We start from the raw sequence: 18238 nt of genomic DNA on the forward strand, positions 1-18238 counted from the left end.
CCACTGCCGGATCCCTTGGAGGCACCTTGTCTGCCTCTGGAGCTCCAAAAGGACGGCCGTCGTTGTTGAAGCACTCCCAGTGCCTGGGCAGTCTCTGCGTCTGTCTTGATGGCCTGAAGGGACTCATCAACCGCCTTCCCAAACAGGTTGTTCCCGGCGAAGGGCATGTCCAAAACCTTGGCTTGTACGTCCTGGTGGAAATCCGTGGCCTTGAGCCATCCTCGTCGTCTCAAGCAAACGCTGTTGCCCAACTGACGGAAACCGGTGTCGGCGATGTCCGTTGCCACCGTGATGGCATGGTCCGAAGCAATCTCACCCTCCTGTAGTATTTCAAGGGCCTCAGCCCTTTTGGCGTCTGGAAGGAAGTCGAACAGAGGGGCGATTTTGAACCACAACTCCCTGTCATAGTGGGCTACGATAGCCAGGGCGTTGGCCGCCTTGATAGTCGTTGCTGCGGATGAGATGATCCGTCGTCCCATCGTGTCCAACTTCCTGCCCTCGCCGTCCTGCGGGGAAGTCGATGTCGAGGCCGATGACCCCCCCCCCCCAGCTTTCTTCTTTGCCGCCGCCGAGACGACCGAATCCGGGGTAGGTTGTGCCCGAAGGCACAAGGGGGCAGCGTTGGGGACCCGGTACTTCTCGTACCGGTCCCTCTTTGCCGGTGCCATGGCAGGGTTCTTGAGGAGGGCGAGCCCCTCATCCCAGATGTCATCAAGAAGCGGTACGGCGAGGACCGTCTTCCTTTTAGCCTCGCGCCGTTGGTAAAGGAACCCTTCTTTCTTCTCTTCTGGGAAGAGCTGGAAAAGCTTGGATGCCCTGGAAATCATGGCATTAAAGGTCCAATCTCGTTGGGCGGGGACGCCCGAGCAGGGGGGCGACGGGGGACACGTCCCGTCGCCTCCGTCGTCATCTGTACCTGTCGTAGCCGTGTCCGTGCCTGTATCATCCCTGTGGGTAGTAGACCGGGGGGAAGGCAGAGCAGGTGGGAGAGGTGGCGTAGGATGCGTCGTCCTCCTCTTATGCGGTGGACTTTCCGAAGGTCCTGGCTCCGGTTCTCCCGTCGGGTCTGGCTCAGGTACCTCCGTCGGGGGAAGGGGCAACCTTGTCCTCATCTCCGAGCATAAGGACGGAATCGCTGACAAAATGGCCGCCGAAGTGTGCTGCGGCGCCGGAAACGACGGGCGCGAGGGCTCTTGAGGAGCCTTGTCGGCGATACAGTCGCTCTCGTCGGGATCCCTCCCGATGGGCTGGGCCTCTTCCACGACTTCGATGAGCTCTTCTTCAGAGGTCGTGTCCGTATCCACGATGGCCACCAGCCCCTCCCCCACCTTTTCCAACGAGGACTTCGTGGGGGTCTTTTCAATGGGCCTGAAAGACCTCTCCCTCCGCGGTGGCAGGGAGACTCTGGGTCCTGAGGGCGCCTCCACAGGCTGAGCCAGGGCCGCGGCATCCTCAATCGAGGTCTTAGCAGGGTGAATTAAGGCCATCGTCACCTTCTGGACGCCTGGGGCCTTCACCTTGGGGGGAGGGTCCGAGCCTCGCTCCCCCTCTGCTGGAATCTTCGAGATCGACCAGGGCCTCTCCAGAAGCTTCGCCGGGTTCTCGGACTTCCTCTTACCCGAGCCAGAGCGTTGGCTCGTGGTTGATGGCGCCGGGGAGGAGGCGCCCTTCCTGGCAGCCAAGGAGCCCAACCGTTCGGCGCTCCCGGTCTCGCAGTGCTTAGCCTTTTGTTGGGCCCCCGTCGCCGGGGCGCCCTCACAGGACTTAGAAGACCGCTCAGACTTCTTTTTCTTCTTCTCGCCTGACGGGCTCTTCCCTTCCAGCCAGTTGGCGAGACGGAGGTGGCGATCCTTCATGGTCCGCTCCGACATGTTCCCACAAAACGCACAGTCTTTCTCCGTGTGCGTCTTGTCCTCGGAGACAGTAGAGGCATAACTAATGCTCGTCCTCCTTGAAAACATTCTGAAGCTGGCATCCAGGGCAGGTCCTAAACAGCTTCCCGGGCGTCGAGCTTCCTTTGTCCTGGGCCATGTCCGGGGTAGGCCTCGGAACTTCTGGAATCCTCCAAAAGCGTAACTCGACGAAAACTTCACCCTTGAGGGGTGTAGAAAACTTCGAAACGTATCCCCGTTGATCGGATGTAGAAACGGTGGAGCTTGAGGCTTTATTTAACCGAAAAATGAGAAAACTCCTGAAAAAGCACGAAAACGCAGCAAAAGCTCGAGAGCTACAGCACGAGGACTCCCAACACTTGAACGTGCGGTAAAAATCTGAGGATGGCTGCCAGAGGCGGGGCTTAGGGAGAGGGCAGTCATTGGCTGGGGGCAGTATGACCCAGAGACCAGTGATTGGTTACTACTAAGAAAGACAGATCAGAAACGAAACTGATACCGATACCGATTTTTTTCTATACCGAGGATTCCCAGCCTGACGGGGAATATTCATGAGCATGTGAATCCATGCCAGACCCCATGCTGGAGAAATGCAGTTCGCACTGCTTACACATTTTTCCATACAGGTTAAGTTTACCTTCTCCTTTCAGACCATAGAGGCCCAGAATATGAAGCTATTGGTACAGCTATAGCCCCAAATCAGAAAGCGCGTGAGTGTCTCAGCATGTGAGTGAATGAGTGTCTTAACAAGTCATTGTGAGTTTGAATGCAATTGTGTGTGTCCATTGTTGAGTTTCCCCTGGGAGTCCTAGTGTCTCTAACAAAAAGATTTGCATTAGTGTCAGGGCGTGTAAGTGCATGTGCAATAGAGTATCACTGCACCCATGTACATGCTCATCTGTGGCAGGATTTACAGCAATTCTGCCACCACAGTAGGTTGGTAGTTGTAAGGCTGTGCGTTAGACGCTAAACTTGATTTCAAAAGTAAGAATATATATCTGTTAATAGGGCAATGAAGAGTTTATGGGTTAGCTATTCATCACTTTACTTTGCGCTGGAACCAATTTTTCTAAAACATGTATTGCTTACCCTACTGCACACTGTGTACTCGAACACTATGGGCGAGTCTTGGCCAGTATCGTTATAAGAGGTTGCAGAGGTTTTTGGTAAGTTGTTCAGAAAACAAATTTTTAAGCACGCTGTTAAAATGGGCAAATCTAGGCTTTTAAGAATTAAAATATATTCAATAACTCATACAGAAAAACAGCCGTTTTGTCATTTAAATCAAATCTTACAAAGTGCACAGGTTTTTATTCTTTAAAAAAAGTGCAAAGTGAAACAATCCCACCACCCAACGTTTGATAATTAAATGTTTGTGCATGCATGGACAGCAGGTTTTTGGTTTTTAGTGCAAATATTGCAACGGAAGTGCGAGCCATCAGCCACAGAAATGGAAGAGGAGTGATTCCCAACTGTGTTCTCTGCTTTTGTCGCTTTAGTTTTAGCTCCGAGTGCTGCAGGTCGTTCAGGTTGCAATTGCAAATACATTTCTCATCAGTGGCAGCCAGAGCCTTTCATATGCATGATGGAATGTTTCCACTTTCCAACTCCAAGAGCTCGCAAAGCACCTTGCCAATCTGCGATAGTTAAAGTGAGCAACACAAAGCACCCATTTAAAGACGCAAAAAAAGAAAGTTGCTGTAAGGTAAGTTTGGTACAGCATTGTCCATATTCCAAAACAAGTCCGGTTTGCTACTTTGGCTAAATATATACATTTTGGGTTTTCTTTGGTTGCATAACCGCTTCTAGCGCTTGCAGACTCCATTCCCACTGCTACCCCCAGCTCCTTTCCAGTCCCTGCAATCCACCCACCTCCTTCCCCAACCCCACTGCGTGATTGGGCCCTGTTGCCCTGTGTCAACTTCTGTGAGGGTTCAAGAACCTTGCAGGCTTACCAAGCACCATGATTGAACATCGTGGCTGGAAGGTCAGTTTGGTGCAGCACTAGGACACTACTCAAATGAGTATGTCCTATAAAAGTTCGTTGTGAGCAAGTTACGTGTGAGTTTGTCATACATTTAATTAAAAACCTACCTCATATGAGGTTATACTTGCACTAATTAGTTTGAGGTTTGTTGTGTATTGAATCTTGTTGAAAAAGTGTCTTCCTGGCAAAATAATATTTAAGACAATGGCTATGCACACGTGCGTGCTATACCACAATAACCATGGTATACCGCAATAACCATGGTATACCGTCATTTCAAATTAAGGTTATCATACCGTCACAAAAAAAAAAATCAATATTGTGACATCCCTACAGTCTAGATTAACTGGGTGTCACGTATACAAATTATGTGGACGACGCCCAAATACTCTTACTATCACAGGCTTATATGACATCAACATATTAAACAAAATTTACCCCACCATCCAAGCATGGATGGCACAAAACGAATTATGTCTACGATGAAAAAATTGAATTACTCATCATTGGTAGCAACCTAAACAGAACTACCCCCAACTCTACAAATCTTTCAATATTGATGGCAACATCATAAATATAGCTAAGGATCTACAAACTTTAGGTGTCTACATTGACTCTGCACTTACCCTAACAAGGCAAGTTAATGATATAGCCTCCTCTGCAGCGTACACTTCCAAACTAATCAGAGCCAGCAGACCCTTATCTTCTGACAACTGCATCCCATTGGCAAGAGCACTTATCCTATCCAGGATCGATTACTGCAACTCCCTTTATGCAGGCTCCAATTCCCAAGACATCAGTAAATTACATGTTGTGCAAAACAATGCAATCAGAGCAGCTCTCAACATACCCAAACATGAACCTTTCTCGTCAACTAGACGCAAGATCCATTGGCTCCAGGTACATAATCGGATTAAATTCAAAGTCCTCTCACTGACACACAAATGCATCTCTAACAGTGCCTAAGCATACCTAATAGATCAAATATCAAAAACCCAGTCCAATAGACTGACCTGATCCACCTATGCCAGCCTTGTCACTATACGCAGATTTAGACAGAAAGCTGGTGGCGCTAATTTCCCAGTGATTGCTGCCAAATTATGGAACTCCATGCCTCTAGCACTGAGCAAAGACCCATCTCTATGGTCATTCCACGAAGGCCTCAAAACCTGGTTGTTCACTCAAGTTCATAACTAACTTAAGCTTAGGGCTCTCACTGGTAGAGAACACCTGAATTATTGCCTGTACATCTTGTATGAATCGAATGATTGCGCCTGAAGACTAAATAATGTAAGATAATTATGTAACCTATAATCTGCTAACAATGTGTTGGACTATCATGACTGGAACCTCGGGTAATACAAGCTCCTGCTGTTTGTTTTATTTACTTATATTGCGCACCTGACCCTCGGGTATCTGAGCGCATTACATGAAAGTACAAGGGTTAAGGTTCACAAAATGACAGACCATCAATGAAAATACAATGGTTAACAGAGCAATAAGGCATAGAAATCGTTTAGTAAGGGTCATCAACAGTCGATGGATACTAACCATTTTTTGAACGTCTGGTCCATAAGCAGTTGTGGGGGGGGCAGCCTGAACAGGAAATGTGGAGCCCCCAGCTTTTTTCAAATTGTATCTAGGGACTACAATACAGTTTGAGTTTATCATCCTTGTAGGACGAACAGAGGATTGAGTGATTTTGTCTTAGATATTGTGGTGCGGCGTTATTCAAACATTTGTGTGTAATAGAATCTATTTTGAGCTGGATTCAGTCCTTAATGCATAGTCAATTATAGGTTCTTCTGATTTCAGAAATATGCTGTCTCCTCGGGATACTTAATGCAAATGTTAATGCATTATTTTGCAAGATTTGCAGTTTATTCAATCTAGTTTGGACATGATTAGTGCCCTAGCTCGTATGATGCAGCTTTCATTAGATAAAAAGGGTTTGCAAGCATGTATCAATTTACAAGTGTACGCTGCTGCTGACAGTGGCGTTAACTTGTTTGCCCAAGTTAAAGGTAGAATCCAGGTAAAAACCAAGAGTTTTGGTCTCCTTAGAGACTTTGATCTCAATGCCGTCAATGTTAAATGCAGAGCATTGACAACCCAGTTTGCTCAAGTTTGTTGAGGCGCCTAGCATCAAGATATCCATCTTTTCATCATTCAGGCACAGGCCATGTTTTGCCATCCATGGCTGAATGATTGCATACATTTTGTTCAGCCGAGCCATGTCATAATTGCCCAAGAGTGGTAGTAGTATCTGGGTGCCATCCGCATAGTTCAATAAGTGACACCTAGATAGTCCAATTTTTCAAATAGAGGCTTTGTAAATATATTCAGCTGAGGCGGATGGAGAGAAGACTCACTGACCTGTTGAGGAAGTATTGTATCCAATTAGAGGCTTTTTGTGATAAATTAGCGGCAGTAGACAGATGGTTGCAGAGCACACTAGGATTTACCAAGTCAAACGCGACTGATAAGTCCAATAATAGCAGTAGGGCACATGGTCTATTATCTATTAGTTGGTCAATTTGCATTTTCAGGTCAATCAGGGCAGTTTCTAATCCGAAGGTTGTTACTCTAAATACAACTATTTGGATGTAGGCGGCTTTATCAATTATCTTGAGTAAGAATGGGACAGTCATCAGCCTATAATTAGTAGGGATCGTTGGATCCAAGGAGGCTTTTTTTTTTAGCAAGGTTGAGGTTGTTTGGTAATAAATGGAGCAAAGTCTCTGGCAGGCTCTTTGATAATTTGTGTTGGGCCTGTGTCTCCCTGGCACCTCGAGGGTTTAAGAGGTGTGATGATCTTTTCCACCTCTTGTGTGGTAACCTGAGAAAATTAAAATTGTTTTACAGAGTTAAATGAAGCTTTTGGTAGGTTGTCATTAGTGATAGGATTAGTCAGATTAAGTTTCTTTCTTTCGATTTTGTTTTGGAGAGGTGAGATTTTCTTTAATAGAGCATTTTGAATGTCAGTACACCATACTTTATTTTTTATACTGACATCCTATGGAGGAGTAGGGTATTCTATTTCCCTTACAATCGCAAACAGTTCCTTACTACTGGAGCTAGCTTTGTTAATTCTATCGTTATACATATCACGTTTGGTACATTGCTGTTTTGAACTTCGTGGATATTTCAGCCAGATTGTTTATTTTTTTAGGAGAGTTTTTCCATAAAGCTATTTTGCTTTTCTCAGCACGTAGAATTCTTAACTGAGGAGTAAACCAAGAATTAAGATGTGCTCTGGGTTTACCGTTTCGAAATTTGAAAGGAGCCATCTTATCTAGCGCTAGTAGACTAAGATTGAGGAGTTATATAGGTCTACTAAAGCAGCAGGATCGGTGGACTCTGGTGCAGCGTGCAAGGTGGGGATCACGAGAGGCATGAGTTTATCCACAGTGATTCGTTTGCTCCTGGTCGGGAGAAGAGGGTAATCAGAGTAGACTTGGTTAATGGGGGCTTAGCAGTGGTAGTAAAAGAAACTAAGTAATGGTCAGTCCACGACTGAGGTTCAATAGATGTAATTGCTGTTTCGCAGTTTAAATCTGCGACCCAGTCTAATATTCTGCCTCTTATGCGTAGGTTGAAATACTGAGGCCTAATTCAGTGGCAGTATCCGCGAGTGACTTGGCTTGTTGGTTATTTGCATCGCAAAATCCCAGGTTAAAGTCGCCGAGCTAGAGTATTTGTGAAGAGAGTTTAGTCTATGACAATATGGTCATGTTTTAGTCGAAGGAATCAATAGGACGTCTATAGATTAGGTGAATTGTTAACGTACTAGACTTGGAGGTGGTTATTTTGGCCGTGAGTAATTCACATGATTTCGTAATGGGTGAAGTTGCAACTCTCAGTCCTAAATTAGATTTTGCTATCAGGACGATGCTGCTTCCTTTCGAGGTGGATCTGTCTGCTCTCACGATAGATGTGTCAGGTATAGCAAGTAATGGTGAAAGTCCAGCTGCAGCGTGCAGCCAAGTCTCTGATATGGCAAGGAAGTCTAGGTCTGCGGTCCTAATTAGGTTGGCAATGTCTATAGCACGGGCACCATAGATCTGGCATTTATTAGAGCAACTTTGATATGCAGGCTAGTGGTAACCGACAGGGTGGGAGAATTGATTTTAAGGCCTGACTTTGTTTGTTTTTTGCGGTTAGTCCTATTATATCTCAATGGGCAACTCAGATTATTTGTCATATTAGGTCGGGAGCGCATAAGTGGCTTGTGAAGTATGGCGAGTCGCAAGCGAAATCTGTTATTTCTAGCTTTGGTAGTGCAAGGGAAGTTAGTTTTTATCTGTCCAAATTAGTTTTTGGATTAGAAGAGGCTATTGGATTAGGAACAAGGTTTGTTGATAAAATTGGGAGGAGTTTTAATTGGGAGGTGTTGTAAGTCCAGATCAACTTCGGAAGGAATCTAGTGGGTTCGATGAGGCAAGATGAGCTGTGCAATTGTATCTGGGGTAAGAATGTTGTAGGTTTAAGTTCCCCGCCACATGTCCCTGAAGTTTGTCATGGTTAAGTTTAAGTGGCTGCTATCATTAGACTTTAGTTTAATAAAGGTTACAGGCAGTATTGTACACAGCACATACAAGGACCAGCAGACAGTAGCATACATAGTGCTGCTAGAGGTCTCGGTGACTACTTGAGGGTCTGTAATAGGTCTGCAGTGAAGCACAAGTCAGTAGTGAACAGAACCTCATAGGCAATAGGCAGATATAGGGGTTAATGCCGAAAAGTAGGTCTTGGTATCGTATTGGCATATAAAAGTAAATTCCAGAATATGTGACAAGCAGTCGAACAATGAGACAACCACGCAGAGCGATATTAGCTTCAGAGTACCAAGACAACGCCAGGTAATCTATGATAGACTTAGGACAAGGCAGTGGAAACATCATCTAAACATGGAAGGATGGCTTGCGATATTAGTGCCGGTACAACCAATGTATAATATACAGCCATACAATGGATAGACGTGCAGGGTGTCCTGTTAACTCATAATTGTGTCAGAGGTTTTTCCCGTGGAGATTGGGTTGTTACCTCGATCTCGCGTGCGTCCAGAAGAGAATGAAATGCAAGAAAATCACATGCCATTTCAGGCGAATGATCCGGTCAAGGGGAGGTGTCTTCCTAGATTGACAAAGGGGTTTCATTAAAAAAAAAAGTTTTTTGACAGTAGGTGGCAGTTCCTCTTCAGGCGCTGGGAGATGAAGGAGCAGAGTGCTCGCTGGGCAGACTGAGTTCAGTGCTGGCAAGCTGATTGATGCTGATGCTGTCCTTATCTGGGTTGACCCTGCGCAAGGCAGGCATAAACACTGGCAAATATTTCCCTGCCAAACAGTCAGGAATATCACCAACAAATCTAGGTAAATGAGGTTAAGCGAGGGGCTGGTGATGTGAATGATAACAGGTAGCTTAGGTTAAGTAGTTAACTCAATTTTAGGTGCCGTTTTAGGAATTCTATTTTTAACGTGCATGTAATACTGTGTTTATATTTCTAAAAAGACTTAGTGTTTTTTTAAAGTATATTTTTCTTGCCAAGTTTCATGAGGCCAAGGAAAGTTGGCAGGGCTTTGCACAGAAAGCACTGAAAGCCATTGCAAGACGAGATGTACTTGCACTGTGAAGTACAATGTGGGCATAAGTGTCACTCTGTAATTGTCATATTTCTATTTTACAATAGAAATAACAGTCTAACAGTAACCTAGTCTCATGTTTATTCTGCATTCAGTCCCTTTTATTTGACATGCATAAGGAGACAGAGGTGTGATAAATCTCTTAAAGGAAAGTAGCTGCCGTGTGCCGTTTAGAGAAATTTACCAAATTCAATAATTTCAATTGCATGCTTTACAATTGTTCAAACTCAGCCAAAAGCGTGTAGCGTGGTATTGTACATAAGGGAGCACAGAGGGCATGGACTCACAAGGACTGCTCGGGAGGGAGAAAGGGGACCAGGCTGCACTCTGGCAGCTGAGGTTGCTAAAATATTAGCAAAACGGGCCCAAAGCGGCCCCGGGGCATCCACACTCACCTGGCTTTAGGGATCCCAAATAACCTTTACAAGGTTTTAGCAAAAATGGTTTAATTGTATGCCACTAAAAAAGCAAATATAGTGCAACGTTGTGTACTTTTTTCCGCAGTGCTTTTGAGTGTGGGCAGACTTGTGCGACACGAAATTCAGGCCATAATTTTGGAAAAAGCAGCCCCAGGCCCCCCCCCCACGTGGTGTAGTGCGTAGGTCTGGCACCCTTAACACCTTTCACCTCCTGACCCGCCACCAGATTAGCTCGGGCTCGAAGTTATAAGCAACCCTCCCAGGGCAGCCCTCTGCCCGGCAGCCCCTTTCGGCTAAGTTCCCAACGGCAAAGGGTGACTCCAACAGAGCCAGCTCTAGTTAGTGTCAGCAGGTGTTCCTGCAGGGGACTCCAGTGTCCAGCAATCAACCAGCACCAACCTCTATAGTAAGTGTGGCACGGGTGGGGAGTGGAGCAACTACTTCACTCCAGAAAGCCCTTGCCACTCCACATTAACCTACCTTTGTACTGTGATTCCATGCATATGCCAGACTTAGACATACCTATCATGGATGGCATGCACCACACCCAGACATAATCAGATCTAGATAGTGATAAGTTTACTTCGGTGTTGTACTCTTAAATCTGAATCACATCCAGATAGTACGCTGAAAGATCATTATACTGTCATCTGCTTCTTAAGACTGTCGCCTCTAAAACGGTGCGCTGAAGTTTACTGTATTGTACTCTGCCTCTTATTTTTTATTTTATTTTATTTACATTTATAAAGCGCTCACACAGCCCGCAGGCATCGAGGCGCTGTTACAGGAATTGTTAGTTTTTTCTTAGTTGTGCAATTGTGTTTTTTTTTTCTTTGTCTTAGTTACGTATTTATAACGCGCTTAAACACTCAGAGGTTTTTTTTTAAGCGCGGACCCGGGGATCGAACCTGTTGTTGCTTTGTGTCGTCTTGCTTCCAAGACGCGCACGCTGCCGCTGTGCTATCCTCCCGGGACAGCACAGCTCTTAAGACCGCCCCATCTACTACACACATGATACTAGAATTGCATTGCTAGCTGTAGGCCTCTCTCCCACAATACAGGACTCTCAAATCTTTCTGTGTTTAGGTTCACACAAATTGCATTGTTAGGCCCCAACTGTGTCTAGATTGGTACTCAAATTGCATATTTAGGACTCTCAAATCTAGCTAAGTTTAGGCTGCTACTCAAATTGCATTGTTGGGTGTAGGCCACTCCCACTATGCAGGGCTCGCAAATCTAGCTGTGTTTAGATTGACAGTCACATTGCATTGTTAGACCCCAACTGTCCAGGTTGGTACTCAAATTGCATTGTTGGGTGTGGGCCTCTCTCCCACTATACAGGACTCTTGGGTTGAGCTGCGTTTGGTCGTGTGCTCATTTACATGATCGGGGTGGTCCCCCCGTCCTACTATACAGGATCCTCGAGCATAGCTAGGCTTAGTCTCAAGCCCAAACAGTCTAAAACCAACTTCACACTCCTTGATAGGACCAGACCGTGAGAGTATAGTATCAAACCACACCATTACCTCAGAGACCCCCACAGACAGTTACCGAACTTAATCCTACACCTCACGACAACTATACGCCCTGCACCCCAACAAGGCCACACTGGACATAGACACACAAACCAATTTACCCCTAAAGCAACAACCACAAACGAAGGAGAAACACTGTCAAAAACCAACACGACAAGGACCAACTCCCAAAGGGAAAAATCCATATCTCACCTTACCTCGCAATAACCCCTGAACCGGGATACCCAACGACAGACATGAAGACAGACAAAGAAAGCCTGAGACAACCAGGAAAATGACGGTAGCACCCAAGAAGAGTCTGGGTAGACTCCAACCTCATACATCACAACAACAGAAGGACACCATCAACACCCTCGGCACACCAAACAAAAACGATTAAAGCTATAATAACTAACAACCCAAACATCAACCTAACTGACCAATTCAATGAAGAAGTCTCGAACCGTTATGAATAGAGAAGCACCGCTACTGAGCAGCCAAGCTTTCACTCTAGCAGACCGCTCCAATGAAGATGCAACCTTCGCTGATCCTCATCCTCCCCCCCAATCAACGCTAAGATGCGCCGTAACCAAACAACGGAAAACCAAAACAAGGATCTACTAACAAGCAAAAGCTCCCCAAAAAGATCCACTGCAACCTAATCAATGCAAGAACAATGTCCAAACATGCCACCGAAATAGATGATCTGCTCGACGGAGGGATAGACATCCTATTTTTAACAGAAACATGGCTGGACGACAACTACAAGATCACCCTCAACAACTGCCTGCCTGAATAATTCAAATGCGCCCAAGCAAACAGAAAAACCAAAAGAGGGGGGACTGGCAATCATCCACAAGGAACACCTGGATATCAAACTGGAAGACCCACTAAACATCGATAAATGCGAATCCTTAATCATACGTCTATCAGCATGCAATCACCATCCTAACCATCAAACACAATCATCTGAACTTCCTCAGAAATTTCAACATCTGGTTTGAAGAAATACCACGACTATACAAACATCTCCAACTAGCAGCAATGAACTTACAACAGCTAGTCAAAGGAGCAACCCACTCGGCATACACTTGACACAATCTTTGCAAACAAACTCCTTACCACGGCACCCCCAATTCAAATACTCTGCAGCAACCACCTAATCATTATCCCCTTCATAATTAAAAACAAAACACTGAAGACCATTAAAAGAAACTGGAGAACCATCAAAAACTCCAACCTAATTGAACTCCTGGAGCTCAGTAAAACCACACCCAACATTTATGGAAGATTATGACCTGGACAAAAGTAGCCCTGTGGGACTCTTGTATTTTAACAACTATAGACATCGCCAAATAAAACCTTTCACTCATTCTCATAAACGAGCAATGGCAAAATGGTTCAACCCACTACTCGGTACCATGAAAGGGAAAAAGCCGAAGACTAGAACTTGGTTGGAGAAAACAAAACGACGCTGCAAATGAGCTGAAATTCCTACAACACAACAGCGCATACAAAAAGGAAATACAAAAAGCAAAGAGGAAACGCAACGACAGCTGAATCTTTGACGCACCAAACACCCAAAAGGAACTCTTTAAAATCATAAATGAAATAAAAAATCCTCCGGGATGCAACACACCATCTCAGTCTATGAAACTATGCAATGACCTTGCAGACCACTTCAAAAACAAAATTTCCAACATCCCATACAAAGCAGACCACTCGAACGGGCTACAATCCTCACCTACACTCAGGAGGAACACCCAAACTACAAAGCTTTCCAGAAATATCAGTGGAGCAATTCGTCAAACTGGTGAATCAAAGCAATAACTCGGGGTCTCTCGAAGACCCCTGCCCGCCAGACATATACAACATGCATTACTTACCGTAAAAGCATTTCGGATGGGTGTATCTGCTTAGATTCACATGCTGTGCATACAGTCCGACATCCAGTGGTCACCACAGAGTATTGCATCTTGTCTTTCGAGAGTCGAAAGGGGACGTCGGCATAAGCGTGTCTGTAACACTATCCCTATAGTGACGTGTAGTGTACCCAAAATCCCTCACGCATCGAGGTCCCTCTGATTGTATTTTTTCTGCCATGAGGGCGCCTTATGACTAACGTGAGGGAGTACAAAAAAAGAGAAAAGTAATAGGATGTCTATGTTCCTTCATCCGAGCGGGGAGGCAGGGTGGGCGCATGTGAATCTAAGCAGATACAACCATCAGAAATGCTTTTACGATAAGTAATACATGTCTTCTGATGTTTGCCAATCTGCTTAGAATCACATGCTGTGCATAGACTAGCGAGCAGTACCCGAGTTGGAGGTGGGCTGTGAGAAGGAACAGTAGAGAAGAGATGTCTTAGTACTGCTTGTCGCACCTGGGAATCAGATCTAGAATGGGCATCTAGACAATAGTGTTTTGTAAAGGTGTGTACAGAACTCCAGGTTGCTGCTTTGCAAATGATTCAAGGGGAACATTTGTATTTATTTTATTTGTATAGCGCAAACCAGGCCCAGAGTCTACCAGACGCATATCTTCAAGCTGTGGTTACATAACAGTATGAAATTACAAGTAGCTTTTAAATTAAGCAGTGGTTACATAGCAGTATGACATTGCACAGAACAGTAAGTAAAGCAGTGGAATACGCTTGCAATACAGGTTAGGCAAGCAGTAACACGTAATCAGGTTTTCAAAGTGTCGATTAGTCGGCTAAGGTGACTAGCCAAAGTTTGGCTTTGTGTTTGAATAGATTCAGGGAGGGCAAGTCTAATGGTGACTCTAGAGTACCACAGTTTGGCTGCCAGAACTGGGAAGCTAACTCCTCCGGCTGTTTGGAGCTTGTATCGAGGGATAAGTAGGCTCTGGCATATGGCAGACCTAAGCGACCGAGGTGGACTATATTGGGTAAACCGTGAAGAGAGGTAGGTGCCTGGTTATTCATACATTTATAGGTCAGGGAGAGCGATTTTAATGATATCCTTTGGGGGACTGACAGCCAGTGCAGATTCCTTCTAGTTTCAGAGATGTGAGCTGATCTGGGGATGTTGAGGGCTGCTCTGATAGCGTTATTTTGTATGATCTGGAGTTTGTCAAGATTACATTGGTTAGTGCCTTGGTACAGTGTGTTACAGTAGTCAAGTTTGGACATGACCAAGGTCCTAGCAAGGGTTATGCAGTTTTGAGTAGAGAGGAATGAGCGACATGTTGTAATCAGCTTGCATGTGTAGACAGATGCAGCTGCAACTGCATTTGTTTGTCTGTGTAGGGCGAGAGTAGAGTCAAGGTAGATTCTGAGGGTTTTAGTATCTTTGGAGACTTTTATGGAGTTTCCGTCGATATTGAAGGAGTTGAACAAAGGGTTCAGCTTATTAAGTCATTGCTGTGTGCCTAGGATGAGGAGTTCTGTCTTATCATTAAGACAGAGCTCATGTTGTGCCATCCAGGCTTGAATGACATAGATGATGTCATTTAGGGATTTGGAGTCTACCGTGTAATCACCCGTGATGGGGATTAGTATCTGGGTGTCAACAGCATAATTGGTGTAGGTCACACCCAAATCGTCAAGCAGATCAAACAAAAGTTTAGTGAAAACATTATAGCGGGTAGGGGATACACACGAACCTTGGGGGACCCCCACAAGGTACTGGCGCAGGGTCGGCTGAGGAGAATACTCTCATATGTCTGTTGTCCAGGAATGATTTAATCCAGTTGGTAGCATTGTCAGAGAAGTGGGCTGCTGATTTCAGATGCTGAAAGAGGATTTGGTGGTTGACCAGGTCGAAGGCAGCGGATAAGTCTAATAGTAGTAGCAAGGCTAGTTTACCTTTGTCTTTAAGATCCTCAATTTGGGTTTTGAGGTCTAAAAGATGTCTCTGTGCCGTTCTTGGGTCTGAAGCCAGATTGTCTACTGCCTATAAGGTTGTTTGTTTCCAAATAGTTCTGTATTTGTAAGTACGCTGCTCTGTCTAAGATTTTTAGGAGAAACGGGACAGTGGATATGGGCCTATAGTTGGTTGGGACCTCTGGATCTAGGGTGGGTTTTTTTTAGAAGAGGGATGACCCAAGCATCCTTCAGATTGTTGGGGACCACTCTCCATTGGAATGAGAAGTTGATAACGGTTATGAAAGGAGCAAGGTCGTGGGCCGATTCCTTAATGATCGGAGCTGGGCAAGAGTCCCCTTGGCAGTTGGAGGGTTTTAAGTTACAAATTATTTTTTCAACCTCAAGGATGGTGAGCGGCGTGAAGCTAAAAGACGATGGAGGGTCAGAGGTGGTTGTTTTTGGAGGCAAGGTTTTGCTTAGGAAGGAAATGTGGAGAGAGTTTTGTTTAGCGTTAATTTTAGATTGCAAAGTGGTTATTTTGTTGAGAAGAGCATTTTGTATGTTGTTACACCAGGTGCTGTCTTCAATGCATGTGTCAGTGTTAGATTCTGCTTGCGTAATGCAGAGGTTAAATGCCTCTTTTTTGGCTTGAAGGATGGCTTCCTTATGGTTGAGTGAAGTAATCAGGAGGGAAGCTTTGTTAGTCGTGCTAGGATGACTTTTCCAAAGAGCTTCGGCCTTGCGCTTTTCTTTACGCAGAGCGTTGAGCTGAGGGGTGAACCAAGAGTTCAGGTGGGAGTGTTTGGCTTTACGAATTTTTAGTGGGGCTAGGATCTCAATGGCTTTGAGCAAAGTGCTGTTGCAGATGTCAACTAGGACAGTAGGGTCCTTGTGCTGCACGGCACAAGTGTTTAACATAGGAAGGATGAGAGGAAGCAATTTCTCCCTGGTAATATCCTTTTTATTTCTAGTAGGTATAGCAGGTGCTAAAGTAGGTATAGTCTGAAGGTTAGTGGCTGGCAGGAGGAAGGTAATAACATGGTGGTCGGACCAGGCACAGGTAGTGTTAGAGCAGACAGTGGTGTTGCAATTGAGGTCTGCAACCCAGTCGAGCGTTCTGTCCTTGTTGTGGGTAGGATCGCGAATGCGTTGCTGGAAGCCTAGGTTGGCGAGGGTGGAGGCAACTTCGGTGGCCATGTGATCCTTCAGCTCGGAGAGGCCAAGGTTGAAGTCACCCAATAGCAGTACCTGGGAGTTAGGCTTAGTATTGGTGGACAAGGTAGCTGTAACCTCATCAGTGAATGAGCCCAGTGGTCCTGGTGGATAGTTGCTGTGTTGGTCGGTGAGAGGGATAGTTTGACTGATAGGGATTCTGCAGAGCCGAATTGGGCATTAGCAATAGTTCTCATGGTGATCTTGTTGCTATGTATGAAAGCGACGACGACTCCTTTAGACAAGTTGGATTGACGATCATTTCTAATGATGGTGTATCCCTTAGGTAGGGATAGGGCAAGAAGTGGGCCAGAGGCATCATGTAACCAAGTTTCCGTAATGGCTAGGAAGTCTAAGTTTTGGTCAGTGATTAGGTCAGAGGTCAAGGGCGTGAGCCGTGAGTGATCTGGCATTGATGAGGGCACCCTTGAGTGAGGAGATGGTGTGGTGGTAGGGGTAGGTAGCGATGGTGGGATGAGTTGTGGAAGGGCGTTGTGGCTGCGCTGAGTGCAGGGAGGTCGAGGCAGTCTAGATCTAAGTCTGGAGTTCCTGGATTGTATTGAGCATGGACGTTTGGTGTGGGTTTAGTGGCAAAGTGCTTAAGCCACAGAGATGGGTAATTGAGGTATGGATTAGTAGGGGGGATAATGCAGTGGAGCATGGTAGAGGGATGGGTGGAGTGGAGATTGTGAGTGTAGGTGGGGTGTGTCTTTTGAATGCTGGCAGGGGGAGTGCCTACAGTAAAGGATAGGAATCCTAAAACGGCTATGTGGTAGAGGCTGGTACAGGGCAACAACCACATGACGTGGCCTGGTATTTAACTAAATAGTTGTGGTGCAATGAATGCTATGGATGCCCCAGTGCCTCGAGTAGAATGTGCTCTAGGCTTCAAGGGCAGTTCTCTCTTAGCAAGAGAGAAAGAGTGATGCACTAAAAACAATCCATCTAGAGATAGTGGATTTGGAAACTGCATCTCCTTCTCTTCCTGCCGCCACTGAGACAAAGAACTGATTAGTCTTTCTTAGTGAGAGTTCTTTCCATATAAAACATGACCGCCCTGCACACATCAAGTGTGTGCAGGCTCCTCTCTCCCAAGTTTGATGGGTTCTGAAAGAACATTGGTGGTTCTATAGACTGGTTGACATGAAACCTAGAAATTAATTTAGGTGCAAACCTAGGGTGTGTGCGTAGAACCACCTTTTCTTTGTGAACTGTTACAAAGGGGTCAAACGTAGAGCGCGCTTGTAGTTCACTCGCTCTCCTGATGGAGGTGATGGCTATTAAGAAAGCAGTCTTAAGAGTGAGATCCGTAAGGCTCGCTCTATGCATGGGCTCGAAGGGGGGGGCCCCCCCATTAGCCTGGTTAACACGACATTCAGGTCCCATCCTGGAGCTAGGTTGGGTATAGGAGGGTGACTTCTTTTCACTCCCACCATGTGTTAGGGAGAATTCTCTGTTTAGGCTGAATTTCCTAACCTAGTGAGTCCCCCAGGCAGCTTTGCTGGATTTTTGGGGTTTATTTCTTTCTCCTGCCAAGAGTGAGACTCTTTTACCCTCACTCTGGGACATGATTTGAGTGTGTTTCTTTGAATCTAGATGTGTTTGATGGGCTATGGGGTCGTTTACTCCATAGGGCTTCATGTGTTTTTGTGATGTGTTACACAGCACCCTCAGTGCAGTGACACATGGGTGTCATAGTGACCCCCCAGTATAGACTCCATACCCTGGGACTGACTACTGTCT

At 45.6% G+C, this 18238-nt stretch overlaps 1 protein-coding gene across 1 annotated transcript in view; it reads right to left on the reverse strand.

The window, feature by feature from the left end:
* Window positions 1-18238, reverse strand: part of LOC138447638 (pre-B-cell leukemia transcription factor 1-like) — a 345584-nt gene that overhangs the window by 44646 nt on the left and 282700 nt on the right. The gene's annotated exons all lie outside the window — the stretch shown is intronic.

This window comes from Ambystoma mexicanum, chromosome 3q, assembly GCF_040938575.1.
Source record: "Ambystoma mexicanum isolate Mex_15411 chromosome 3q, UKY_AmexF1_1, whole genome shotgun sequence".
Classification (NCBI taxonomy): Eukaryota; Metazoa; Chordata; class Amphibia; order Caudata; family Ambystomatidae; genus Ambystoma; species Ambystoma mexicanum.